The sequence below is a fragment of the Lynx canadensis genome, chromosome C1 (genome assembly GCF_007474595.2).
Source record: "Lynx canadensis isolate LIC74 chromosome C1, mLynCan4.pri.v2, whole genome shotgun sequence".
In the NCBI taxonomy this organism is placed as follows: Eukaryota; Metazoa; Chordata; class Mammalia; order Carnivora; family Felidae; genus Lynx; species Lynx canadensis.
The window spans coordinates 145,850,710-145,864,123 of NC_044310.1; the positions used below are offsets into that span (position 1 = coordinate 145,850,710).

At 39.3% G+C, this 13,414-nt stretch overlaps 1 protein-coding gene across 4 annotated transcripts in view; it reads left to right on the forward strand.

The window, feature by feature from the left end:
* Positions 1-13,414, forward strand: part of GPD2 (glycerol-3-phosphate dehydrogenase 2) — a 142,555-nt gene that overhangs the window by 18,983 nt on the left and 110,158 nt on the right. The window contains exon 1 of one of the 4 annotated variants that reach the window (XM_030324217.1): positions 3,204-3,304. The exons of the other annotated variants lie outside the window; for them this stretch is intronic. The gene's annotated coding sequence lies outside the window, so the exon portion shown is untranslated. Of the gene's footprint in view, positions 1-3,203; positions 3,305-13,414 lie in introns of those variants that run through there. 4 annotated transcript variants of the gene reach the window in all.

Below are 13,414 nucleotides of genomic sequence, written 5' to 3' on the forward strand. Positions count from 1 at the left end.
TCAGGCACACAGCTCTTAAGTGGCTCAATTCAGACTAGGGCTGTCTGTCTCTGATGGCCCCGACACCAACTGCCTTCAGAGAATTCAGAGAATGTTCTCCTGCCCTGTCAGTGGTAGCATTTGAATATTCCAGGTACTAGAAGGATCTCAGCCATGCACAGAGCAGTAGCAGTATTCCTGCATGTGGTTACTGAATTGTCACGGGATGGGGAGAGGTGGGAAAGGTTGGCGCTGCCTAGGGTGGTCTGGCCTCTCTCTGTGTCTGTGGCCTTCCTTCAGGGCCTGGCACAGTAGAGATCCTTCAGGTATGTTGTTGGCTGAAGAGATTCCACACTTACGGAATTGAACCCTGGGCCACACCGAGTTCTAGTAAGTCAGATCAGCTCTGCGGTCATTGGTTTGATTAGTTGTTGAGATTTCTGATGTTGTCTTGAACTTTAAATCCCCGAGAGATGTAATATGAAAAAAACTAAAAATTCAAGACTAGTTTAGGTGTGGTTTCACCCAGGCTTAAATAGTTACGGTGTCAGATGCTCAAGGCAAATCCATTCTGGTTAGGATGGAGTCTGTTCTTCAGAGTGAGGCAGACAATTCTGTGACATTTTCCAGTTCTTGCTTCAAGATTCCTAATAAACTGTAAAGGCAACGTATCCTTTTACTTTCTGTGCATGAGTCTTTCACTCTAATTCATTAAAGATGAGAAAAGTTGTACAACAGGAATCACTCAAGTAATGGTCAGATGATATGGAATTTAGTCAAATGTCAGCTGTTTGCATGGTGCTCTTTCAAGTTGTCTTTCTTTCTTAATTTTTTTTTCTCTCTTCTCTCACATATACATGCGTAATTTTTTGTCTTAATACAAGAAAAATACACGCTCATCCTAGAAAATTTAAAAATGATGCACACAAAGAAGAAAATAAAAATGAATTACAACCCTCTCGTTCAAGAATGAGAGTTTAAACATTTTCGGATATATCCTTCTAGCCTTTGTGTGTGTGCACGCACACATGGGCTTATTTATTTCTTTGCACGTATACTTTAAAACAGAAATACATACACAAACAGGTTCTGTTTTATCTACTTTTGTCCTCTTCATAATTAATTTTTACTTGCTCATAACCTCACCTCCATAAGGGGTGTAATTAATCTAGAAATAATAAATTTGTAAGCAGTAAAGAAATTCTAGAATATTTAACTTATTTAGGCTGTTCTCTTGTTTCTAGAACTTTTTTCACTTTATTATAATTATTACCATCATAAACATGTTGCTTTTTCAAGTCGGAATCAGGTAAGGAGATGTTGATGGCAGTCATGAAGTTGGCCTGGTAAGTGGCCTACACCCACTGTCTAGTCTAGATGGGGAAAGTGGCAGGAGGCCCTGGAGAGCTAAAGGCCAGGGTCATGGGATCTACCAGTGTCATGAGAAAGGAAATGTACAGGCTATGTCAGTCTTTTATAAGGGGAAACCAAAGTCCAGGAAAGTCAGGTGGCTTTGTTTATGTGAGATTGTCATAGGGGTTGGCTGCTCCAGAATACAGTCCAGAAAACAAACCGTGCTGCTGGCCGCTGCCACGCTATTGACCCAGAGGTTGGCATAAGTGCACTGGGTGAGGTCAGGCCTGAAGGTCGCTACATTGATATCAGAACCTGGAGTTTTGACAGCAATCCTATTAGAAATGCTATTTTGAGTCACTTGCCTTCTGACTGCCTCATGGTAAGGACACAGGCCCAACCTGTGGACTGAATTTTTTGGATTAACTTTAAGTTTTACTTAACATTATCTCAAAATTTATGGGTGAGAAGAGGCTGTTGAATATAAATTGCTAATGTGCTCTGCTGATTTCCATCAGCTATGTGATTTGACTGACAACAGTGCGAGCCTAGCCCGCTGGGGTCTGGTGAATTACATCTGCTCAGCCAGAGTGTTTCTTGAGCTGGAATTGAAATGCATGGCCCTTTAGTTTCCAGTGTGATGCCAACACTCAGGCAATTGACTTTTGCTCTTCAGGCTCCAGCAGGGGGAATATTATGAAATAAAATGGGGAGAGGCCAGGCATCCTCAAGATTCAAACCCATAAATATAAATAACTGTAATTAATCATATGCAGTCTCTCTTGTCTATTAAATCTATACTCGGTGGGTCAGTAAGTTTCACAGAGCTCTTTAGCTTCCTGCCTGTGATTGGTGGCAGATATTCCGGGTGCCTTGGCTTGTTGAGCTGTGACCCAGGGTTCTTTTCCAACATGGGTCCAAAATCAGTTCAAGATATAATGAGTTGTGGGGGGAAAGAGTCACCTGCAAAAATACCCTAGCCCAACGGGGAATAGAAATATAAAAAAAGATGTGTGAGGTTGGCATTTGAGAGGCTCTCTCAGTTGACCCTCTCTGTTCTTTGTTACCAGCTTGTTAGACTGAGTGGAATCGAGCCATCTTTCAAGTGTGTAAATTCAGTAGATATTTATATTCAATATTATCCCTGAAGTATTTGTTTTCCTATTGCAGAATACTGTTTTTGATTGTGGTTTACATTTTTGACTATTGTCTCATGTGATTTGTTAACTCTTCCTTCCTTTCTCCTGATTTTGTCCTTTTTTCATACTTTATCTACTCATTATGAACATGGCTAGTGGTGTCCCTAAGAGGAAATGACTGTTTTTGCTCTTATTGCCCTAAAAAGGCGTCCTCTGCAGTGTTGCTAGAATTAGGCTTCCCTCCTCCCTCCCTGTAAATTCCATTGTATCATTGCACTGATTAAGACCCTCCACTGATTTTTTTCTATTTGTGTCTTGTCAAAATAAACACCTTGCTAGGAGGAAAGTCATATGTGACTCAGCACACATGGCCCGCTGACCTCATTTGGAACCCATCGCCCACATCATTCACTGTGCTGCAGCCACAGCGGAGTTTCAGTTTCCAGCAGAGGTCAAGCTTGCACATGCTAAGTGTCTTTGCATGCGTGTCCCCTCTGTGCGGAAGGCCCTTCTCTCAGATCCCTGGGTGGTTGGCCCTTCCCCCTCAATTACATTTTTGCTAAATCACCTCCGTGAACATTCTATCTAGAATAGATTCCTCCTACCCCAGTCACTCTCTCACCTGATATTCCATCTTCTTTTCTCTACAGCTCTTGTCAGTTTCAAAATACTCAATTTTACTCACATGTTTATTTTTTGTTTCTCCCAATCCCTGAGAATGGAGAAACCACCAGCCCCTAGAGTGCTTCAGAGGATACAGCAGGCATTCAGTCAATCCTGGTTGAATGCATGTTGGAGGAATGAATGCCCCTTTTTTCATCTTTCCTACCTGGGTAGGTCCTTCCGTGGTGCTTTCCTGAAAATTTGCCGAACGCTTGCTTTTGTGTCTTAGAGTGTACAATTTTTTTTTTTTTTTTATGTTTTACTCACCAACAATAAATGTGCTTTTCATAAGCCAATTTCTAACAAGGAATTTTTAAGTTTTTTTAGGAGTGGCAAATAGATTCTTTTTTGGCCCATTTATCTGTAAACTTTTCTGTGAATCCAAGAGAGCACAGAAAAATGTTCTAATTGTTTCCAGAGCAGAAGCCAACAGCTTTGCCACATTTTGTTTTTTCAAGATAATGTGGATTTAATTCAGATGAGGCTGAACTGAAGTAAGAATTTTCTTTTTCTGATCTTGGACTATGTGCTTATATCTGATTGGAAATTCTTAAGCTTTATAACAGACTAGTGCAGTTTGAGACAGTCCATACTGTGCGCACCAAACTTCAGAAATTATCTGGTGAACAACGCTGACCTAGAACTTAGGAAAGAAGGAGGGGGAAGGGCCCTTGTATAGATAGATGGAGCCAGAATGTTGAAAATCCAAATGTTGAAATGCTTACTGAAGTTGCTCCTTTTCCTTTCTCAGAGATACTTATTGGTATTTTAAGCATAGTTTTAACTAATTCGGCTCTCATTTTTCTGACCACAGTGAAATAACAAGGTAGACGTGAGCTGGAGAGGGGCTCCTGGGTGGTTCAGTCAGTTAAGCGTTTGACTCTTAATTCCGGCTCAGGTCATGATCTCACGGTTCCCGAGATGGAGCCCCGCGTTGGGCTCTGTGCTGACAGCTCAGGGCCTGCTTGGGGTTCTCTTTCTCTCTCCCTCTCTCTCTGCCCCTCCCCTACTCTCTCCCTCTCTCTCGCTCTCTCTCTCTCTCTCTCTCTCTCTCTCTCTCAAAATAAATAAACTTAAAAACAATCAAAACAAACAAGTGAGCTAGAGAGCTCAAAGATCTGTAGGGAAAATTACCATCAGCCTGATAGTTTGGAAGAAGCAGAAAAACTTTATAAACAGAAGAATTCAAATGGGAACAAGTCTGGCTTTGGACGCTTAGTAAAGAGGTTAATGGTGTTGTTCCTTTTACTGTTCCTCAGAGCATCGCCCTTACAGTTTAGTCTAATGTACATAGGGATGGCTGTAAGTCATCAATAATTGAATTCATGGTTAATACATTTTTTAAGAAGACAAAGTGTGACTTGCATTTTTGAAATATTTTAATTCAAAATAGTTTAGACTTTTTAAATTTTATTTATTAAAAAAAATTTTGTTTAATGTTTGTTTATTTTTGAGACAGAGAGACAGAGCATGAACAGGGAGGGTCAGAGAGAGAGGGAGACACAGAATCCGAAGCAGGTTCCAGGCTCCTAGCTGTCAGCACAGAGCCTGATGCGGGGCTTGAACTCGCAGACTGTGAGATCATGACCTGAGCCAAAGTTGGACGCTTAACCGACTGAGCCACCCAGGTGCCCCTATTTTATTTTTTTTTTAACTGTGAACTCCACTCAAAGCTCTTAGAAGACAAGGATTTTCGTGTTTGTTCTCAGTTCTGTGTTCAGTGCCTGGAACACGTTAGGTGATCGGTCAATAATTACTGAATGGAAGAATGAATGCAAGCCTTAATCATTCCAAGAGAGCTAAATACATAGATTAAACTAGTACCGCCTTTAATGCATGACAGTGTTTTCTTCTCCTGTAGCTATTGAATGAAGAACAGACAAAATAATACACATTTAAAGTTAAAATAGCTCTGGACAGTTTCAAAAAGACTTCATTTATAGGTGGAGCGAGGATCAGTAAATTCAAATGACTTGCCTGAAATCACAAAGCAAATTACTGGTAGAGACAGAATGGCAAGGAAAGTCTCCTCAATCTCACCTTCTGGAACATACCTGGTGATTTTCTTTTTTTTTTCTTTTTTTTTTTTTTTTTTCTGGTGTTTCTAGGATTAAAAGAGTATAGAGGTTTGTTTTTGTGTTTTTGTTTGTCTATTCTCACTTTTCCTTCTTTCTTTCTTTCTTTCTTTCTTTCTTTCTTTCTTTCTTTCTTTCTTTCTTTCTTCTTTCTTAGCAATAGCAACTTTAGAGAGAATACTGAGAAGAACCCTTTATCTTCTCTGGTGCCTTTTATTAAATTTTAGACTGTCAAATGCTAGGGTATTAGCTGAGTAATGTTGGTACACAGTATTTCATGCACAGTGACTACTCTTGTTTATAGTCTAGTACTTGAATGCTTTCCACTTAAGAGTGTGTGCCAGTCCTTTTAAAGAAGAAAAGAAAAAATCTAAAAAGGAGAGGCTTGAAGAGGATGCCTCATTCAAATAGGGAGAATAGAATCTTATGACCAAGACTGTTTTAGCCAAGAAGACTGATGTGGAAATACAGATTTGCTTATTATTTTTGCATAGGTGAAAGAAGACTGACTATTTTGCTTTTCCTTTTTGGGGGGCGAGGGAATGGGCATTTACAAAATGTCATATTACTTGTATTCCATACATTTTAAAGAAATTTTCGTTAGAAATATGAACTCTGCAGTCTGTCTTTCCTGTTGTCCAATTTGTATTTCTTTTATGGTCAGACGTTTCTAGGGAATGTGATCACTAAGCTAAATAATACAATATATAATTATTTTGACTATAGTATATCTTCAGTTTCGTTTGCATCTAAGATTTGTGTGTGTGTAATTTGTTGATAGTTACATTTATACATGTAGTGGATTAGTAGACACACTGGGGAGTAAATTTTAAATGCAAATTTCAGCAGGCTGCAGGGAAAAAATGGCTATAGGATGTAAAAAGTGGTTGGCTTTATTTCCTGGGGATTTTCTAAAGCTTAAGGAAGTAAAATAACTGACTTCCTACCCCAACATTCTTGGTCTCTATTATAACTCCCTGCCATGTCTTGTGCGTTAATAGAGCTGTAATCGAGCTGTAATCAAATTTAGAACTGTTTTTTTTTTTTACAATGTAAGTAAATTAAATTAACTGAAATTATTGTGCTATAACTAATTATCATAAAAATGATCAGTCATAGATTTTTTTTTTTTATGAGCTCAGGGTTTCATAAACTATCTTCAACAACTACTTCTTAAAATGTGTTTCTCATGACATGCATAATGCAATTGCAATAGGAACTTGTGAAAGAATTGGTACATTTTCTTTCCATTGGGTGATAAAAATAATGAACAAAAACTAAGTAAATCAATTGGCATCAACATTTTGAAGTAAAAAAAAGTCAACTTTTCAAAGTTTTCCATATCTATGCTATTAAAAAAGAGTTTTCACAGTTAGGATCTTGAGGGTTTTTTTTCTTTTTTCTTTTTGGGAGGGGTAATTGGCAATGTTGAGAGAACAGTTTTATTTATTTATTTTTTTAATATAATTTATTGTCAAGTTGGCTAACATACAGTGTTCACAGTGTGCTCTTGGTTTGGGGGTAGATTCCCATGGTTCATCGCTTCCATACAACACTCAGTGCTCATCCCAGCAAGTGCCCTCCCCAATGCCCAGCACCCATTTTCCCCTCTCCTCCACCTTCCCATCAACCCTCAGTTTGTTCTCTGTATTCAACAGTCTCTTATGGTTTGCCTCCCTCCCTCTCTGTTTGTAACAATTTTTCCCCCTTTTCTTCCCCCATGGTCTTCTGTTAAGTTTCTCAGGATCCACATATGAATGAAAACATGTGGTATCTGTCTTTCTCTAATCTTGAGTCTTTAAGATTTTTTGAATCTTCAAAGAAAAGTAACCACACTCAGTGTATAGTTTATCCTAATTCATAATGCTGTATTTAATAAAAAATATAAGATATTGGAGAAACAGCAAAAGAGATCTCTGGTTGAGATCCAGGCAAATAGAAACACAATTATCCGAAGCACTTCTTTCTCTGAACATTTTGTTTCACTGATATTTTCTTAAGGTGTATTTCTTTTGACTATAGAGTTTAAGTTCATTATCATCTGTATATATTTTTAAAAACTTTTCATTTGAAATAGTGCCATGTACTATTTTATAGCACCTAAATCCTTTTAATATACATTTATTTATATGGTGAGGTAGATGCTTTTTTATGAAGCATTTTGGTATGTGTATTCAACAGCCATGATTGTGATTACTTTATAAGGCTTTGTTATAGTTACAGTAAATCTGAATGAGAGGCGTGATATATTTTAATGTAAAAACAGATATTTTGAACTCTATTGTTTGGCATGCAATTTGTTTCATAACAAAGGGTTTTTTTTTTTTCTTAATTACTGAAGTAGATTTTATAACAGCAAATAAAATCTAAAAAAAGGGTTTATGCTGCCGAAGGAATTTGAACCATTTTTCTAACTCAACAATAGCATTAGTAAAGGAGCAGAAATACTGAGGGAAGCACAGGACTACTGTGGTCTGTTTGCCGAAAGAACTTTTTTGTTCTTTGATTCACTGGTAACTTTCTCTCTTCCTCAAGGCAGAATTAAAGTGTTTGTAAGTGTCTACTGTACTCTTTTTAAGTGAGGATTTCATATTATTGATATGTAAATGCAAGTTTTTAAATTTCATACCTTGCACATTATCTACTAAGTATCTAAACCAGACTTGTGTCTTTGTAAGGGGTGGGCATTTTGGGGGAACTAATGCTCCAGATTTTCACTTAGGAGGGTATTTTATGTTTTTCAAGATTACCTTAAATGACATATAGGGTGAACACAGAAAATTAAAGATAGGATTTTACAACTATAAACACAAATCCATTGGGATGTCTAGGATGGTAAAGAATATAGATTAATTTTAGTTTTCAAATGAATTTAAAAGACAAAACAAGTTCACTTGCATGAGCTAACTATCGTTCTTTATGATTTTTAAAAGCAATTCTATGGAAAGCAAATCATTCCATTATGAATTAAACGAAGATCATTTGCATTTAATGAATATAAGTCTGTTACTGGGTGAGAAGGGCTTTATTGATTTCTTATAATTCTATAGTGAACCTCATGGAAATAAGGGAAAGGGGTCAAATGTGTGACTATATTATTGGTGTGCATTTTTGAATCGGCAGAAAACATAAATACATAATATGGAAGTTGCCTTGGAAACATTTTTTTTTTTTAACAATTGAGTCTTACATAATAAATGAGGACTAGAGTGCCAGTTTATAATCTTGTGTTGCTCCTCCTTCCTTTCTATATGTTTTCCCCTTTAGACAACTTTGTAAAATAAATGCTTTAATTGGTATGGCTTTACATATTAAGTTAAACAAAAATTGCAATTGCACACCAGAAGGATTCATGTAAGAATGTTTGAGACAAGTTTTTTTGTAAACAGAGACTTTTCACTGGTTCACTTTAAATGGTTGCTGACCTTGTTTTCTCTCTCTCTCCCTCTCTCTCTCTCTTTTTTTTTTTCTTTGTGCCTTTTGCTTACATTTCTTAATCTCTGATCTGAACCCCTGGAGCCAGCCGAACCCTTTTCTGTGCCAGCTCCTCCTTTGTCAAGCCTCCAGGCTCCTGCCCTCCCGTGAGCCTGCGGAATGGTCCTGGGCTAACCTCTTTCTCGGTCATCTGGAGCCGTGTGTTTGCTCCTAGAATGACGTAACTGACCCAGAGGGTCCCAGGGAGACTAGTGGGAAACGTTTCCAAAGTACTTTCTGGCTCGAAGCGAGGTGAACCAATATAAACATTTCGTTTGCCTTCTTTCAGTTTCTTTTCCCTTTCTGATTTTCTCTTTTGTCTTCATTGAAATAGTCTTCCTTTGTTAAGATTTTCCTCCATCTTTTGGGTTGAGCCCCTCTGGCTTGGGATTTCCTGGGGGAACTGCTTGGAAATTGAAAAATTCCCTAAGGCGTTCCAGTGTCAAAGCTGGGGTTTGGATGCTCTGGCAACAATGTGTGATTGTGTTGCTTTAGCTTCCTCATCAGCTATAATCCAAAATTTCGCACATCCAGAATCTGAAGATTCATTATATTTCTAACTTTCATGCTGACTTTTACTTGGTTCTTTCATTTATTTTGTTTTATCAAGAGAATACTGTTCTTAGTGACTTCAGAAAACCCTTTATGTTTGTCCTTTGATATTCTGTTCAGTGTTATGTATTTTTTAAAACTCTAGGGGGTCATTGTTACTCTTGTGTCTGTGGCTTTTAAAATATGTATAAATATAACATAATATTTTACACACACGCACACATATTCACTTATTTCCATTGGGATAGTCTTCTGCGGATAAACTTTGGGTCCATTTCCTATCCAGTCTTGGCCCAAAATCTTTTTTGAAAACCTTGAAAGCAACCAAAAAAGGACCAATTCATTTTCAGCTTATGGACTAAGGCTCCTCTCTGTTTCCAGAGAACAGGCTGATGGGCCTGTGATGTTGATTATTTTGTTCATTTGTGTCTGACAGCTTTCAAAAAGCATGCTTGAGGGCTGACTCTGTTTCTGTGGGGTTCCCACGCCACCGTGTAAAAAGTATGTGCCTCCAAGGGCCTCTCGTTTGGCTGGGGAGGATGCCTTTGCAGGCCGAGTGCTGATCTTTATCTGCACTGTCCAGCCGCCTTGGGGAAAGAGAAGGTAGTGCGCGGTGTGCTTTGATTGTTACTTGTCTGTTAAGCGCTTTATCAACATACACTTGGTGTGCCTGAACCGGGATATACTTTCTTTCTTTTCTTTTTTTTTTTTTTTTACCGTTTATTTATTTTTGAGACAGAGAGAGACAGAGCATGAACGGGGGAGGGTCAGAGAGAGAGGGAGACACAGAACCCGAAGCAGGCTCCAGGCTCCTAGCTGTTAGCACAGAGCCTGACGCGGGGCTCGAACTCACAGACTGTGAGATCATGACCTGAGCTGAAGTCGGATGCTTAACCAACTGAGCCACCCAGGCGCCCCTGGGATATACTTTCTTAAAGGGAATTCTACAAAACATCTGATATATCATCGATCGGAATAATAAAGGTTTTGCTTTGTTTGAAACGTGTCCAATTCAAAACACCAAGAAATCTTGGCTTTTATAGTTAGAACTGGACGGCTGGGTGGGAAGGTGCTTTTGTGGTCACTTATTTTGCTGTGGACTTGCTCCCAAGTTTGATGATGATAGACTTCCTCAGATGCGGTCCTACACCCGTATTTTGTAGGATGTACACACCCTTCTCCTATAAGTCACTGAATTTGTATGCAGGTGGATCTTGAGGCCTGGTCTTCTGAATTGTGCGGTTGTGCCTTCTGTGGGTTTGAAAAAGTGATATGACTCAGAATAGATGGAGTGGTTTTCCATGCACGTGTAGGATAGATGACTGCACAATTCAAGTAGAAGCTTCTTTGCTACCTTTGGACCTCCAGATGCTTAGGTAAAAGGCTTAGAGAAGTAGCACCTGCCATAGGTGGTCAGAGGGGCATAGAATACCCTTATATCTTGCAAGGGAGTGCATGTCCCCAGGACTGCACAGCTTGTGGTTGAAATTACTCTTCTGAAAATGATCTTTTCTGTGCATCCGGCCCCCACCCCCACCCATTTAAAAGAAGGGAGAGCATGGAGATAGAAAAGGAAATTTTTATTTCTACACAAGTGGCCAGAGAATAGGAGAATTTTTGTAAAAGTGAAGAGACCCAGGGCTCCTTCCACAGATGAGTGATAAATCCATTTGGATTTTTTTTTAAGTTTATTTATTTATTTTGAGAGAGAGAGAGAGAAAGAGAGAGAGAGAGAGAGAGAGCACGCACATGCAGAGGAGGGACAGAGAGAGTGGGAGAGACAGAATCCCAACCAGGCTCCAGGCTTTCAGCTTAGAGCCCCACGCAGGGCTCAAACCCGTGAACAGCAAGATCATGACTTGAGTTAAGAGTCGGACGCTTAACCGACTGAGCCACTCAGGCGCCCTTGGATGGATTTTTATTTAAGCTAAATTCAGAAAGAAGCTGTGACAGGGAAAAAGAGTTTGAGAACTCTATTTGGAGAATTCAAGGGCCAAGAAGTGTGGTCTTGTTCCAGAATAACTTTGTGGGTGGTTGCTGAGAGGCTGGCCCCTCAGCCTTTTTCTTTTTAAACATTTATTCATTTTTGAGAGACAGCACAAGCGGGGGAGGGGCAGAGAGAGAGGGAGACACAGAATCCGAAGCAGGCTCCAGCCTCCTAGATGTCAGCAAAGAACCCGATGCGGGGCTCGAACTCACAGACCGTGAGATCATGACCTGAGCCGAAGTCAGACGCCTAACCAACTGAGCCACCTAGTCACTCCTACCCCTCAGGCTTTTTCAATGGGTACTTCTTTCTTGTTTTTAAGTCTAAAAGTGTGTGGTGAAATTATTCAAATGCGTGATCCAAGCAGGAGACTAACCTTACTTCGGAATGGGAGGAGGCAGAAGTGGCGAGCCTCAAGGACTCTTTGAAACAGGATGGTCATCGTTGAAGTCTTTCCATAATGAGAGTCCTGAAGGACAGCTAAGAATTTGCTTGTGCCAGATAAGTTGCAGGGTTAGCTAGAAGGATGGGTCAGGAAACTATGAGACGTGGCAAACCCGGTTTTTGTTTGGCTAGAAGTCAGCACATTTTATTGTGTCTCAGTGACCTGTTGTCGGGGGTAGGCATAAGGTTCCCTAAGCCATACCTTTAGCTCTGATTACTCTTGTGAGTTTGGGACCATCTGTCAAGTTAGTGTTTTCATTTTCTTCGGATAAATACCCAGAAGTGAAATGGCTGGATCATACGGTAGTCTTAGGTTTAACTTTTTTTCCCTCTATGGTTAATATTTTAAGGAACATCTGTACTGTTTTCTATAGTGGCTGCACCAATTTACATTCTCACCAGCGGTGCATGAGTGTTCCTTTTGTCCACACTGCCAACACTTGTGCTCTCTCTCCCTCTCTCCCTCCTCACCTGTGTGCGTGTGTGTGTTGATATCTAATCCTGGTTTTTATTTGCATTTCCCTGGTGATGAGTGATGTTGAATACCTTTCCGTGTACCTGTTGGCCATCTGTAGGTCTTCTTCAGAAAAATGTCTATTCAGCCCCTTTGCCTGTTTTGTTTTTTGTTTTTCCAATTGAATTGTTTGTTTTGCAGTCAACTTGCATGACTTCTTCATCTATTTTGCATATCAACCCTTATCAGACATATGATTTGCAAATTTGTATGTTCTCCCATTCTGCTGGATGCCTTTTCATTTTGTTGATGGTTTCTTTTGCTGTGCAGAAGCTTTTTAGTTTGATGTAGTCCCACTTGTTTATGTCTGCTTTTGTTGCCTTTGCTTTTGGTGTCAAATCCAAAAAAATCATTGCCAAGACCAATGCCAAGGAGCTTACCCTCTATGTTTTCTTCTAGGAGTATTACGGATTGAGGTCTTATATTTAGATCTTTAATCCATTTTGAGTTTATTTTGGAGTATGGTGTAGATAGTGGTCCAATTTCTTTCTTTCTTTCTTTCTTTCTTTCTTTCTTTCTTTCTTTCTTTCTTTCTTTCTTTCTTTCTTTCTTTCTTTCTTTCTGCATGTGGCTGTCCAGTTTTCACAACACTGAAGAGACTATCCTTTCCCCATTGTATATTCTTGGCTCCTTTTGAAAATTAATTGACCATGTATATGTGCATGGGCTTATTTCTGGGCTCCCTATTGATCTATAGGTCTGTTTATAGTGTCAGTACCATACTCTTGATTAATATAGCTTTGAAATATAGTTTGAAATCAGGAATTATGATGATTCCAGTTTTGTTCTTTCTTAAGATTGCTATTCAGGGTCTCTCAGAGTATTAATAACACTCAATATAGTGCAACTAGTTGTAATACAGAGTTACAAGACCGACTTTGATATTTAATTCTCCAAATTGACTGTAAGCACCTGAGGGCAGTTCATAAACTCACTGATCTGTTTAGTTGACTACCTTTTGTTTAGGGTTTTTTGTTTTTGTTTTGTTTTAATTTTTATAATGTTTACTTATTTTTGAAAGAGAGAGGGACAGAGCACAGGAGGGAAGGAGCAGAGGCAGAGGGAGGCACAGAATCCGAAGCAGGCTCCAGGCTCTGAGCTGTCAGCACAGAGCCTGATGCGGGGCTCAAACCCACAAACTGTAAGATAGTGACCTGAGCTGAAGTCAGATGCTCAACGGACTGAGCCACCCAGGCACCCCTGTTCAGGGGTTTTTGAGTTGGGTTGCTGTTCT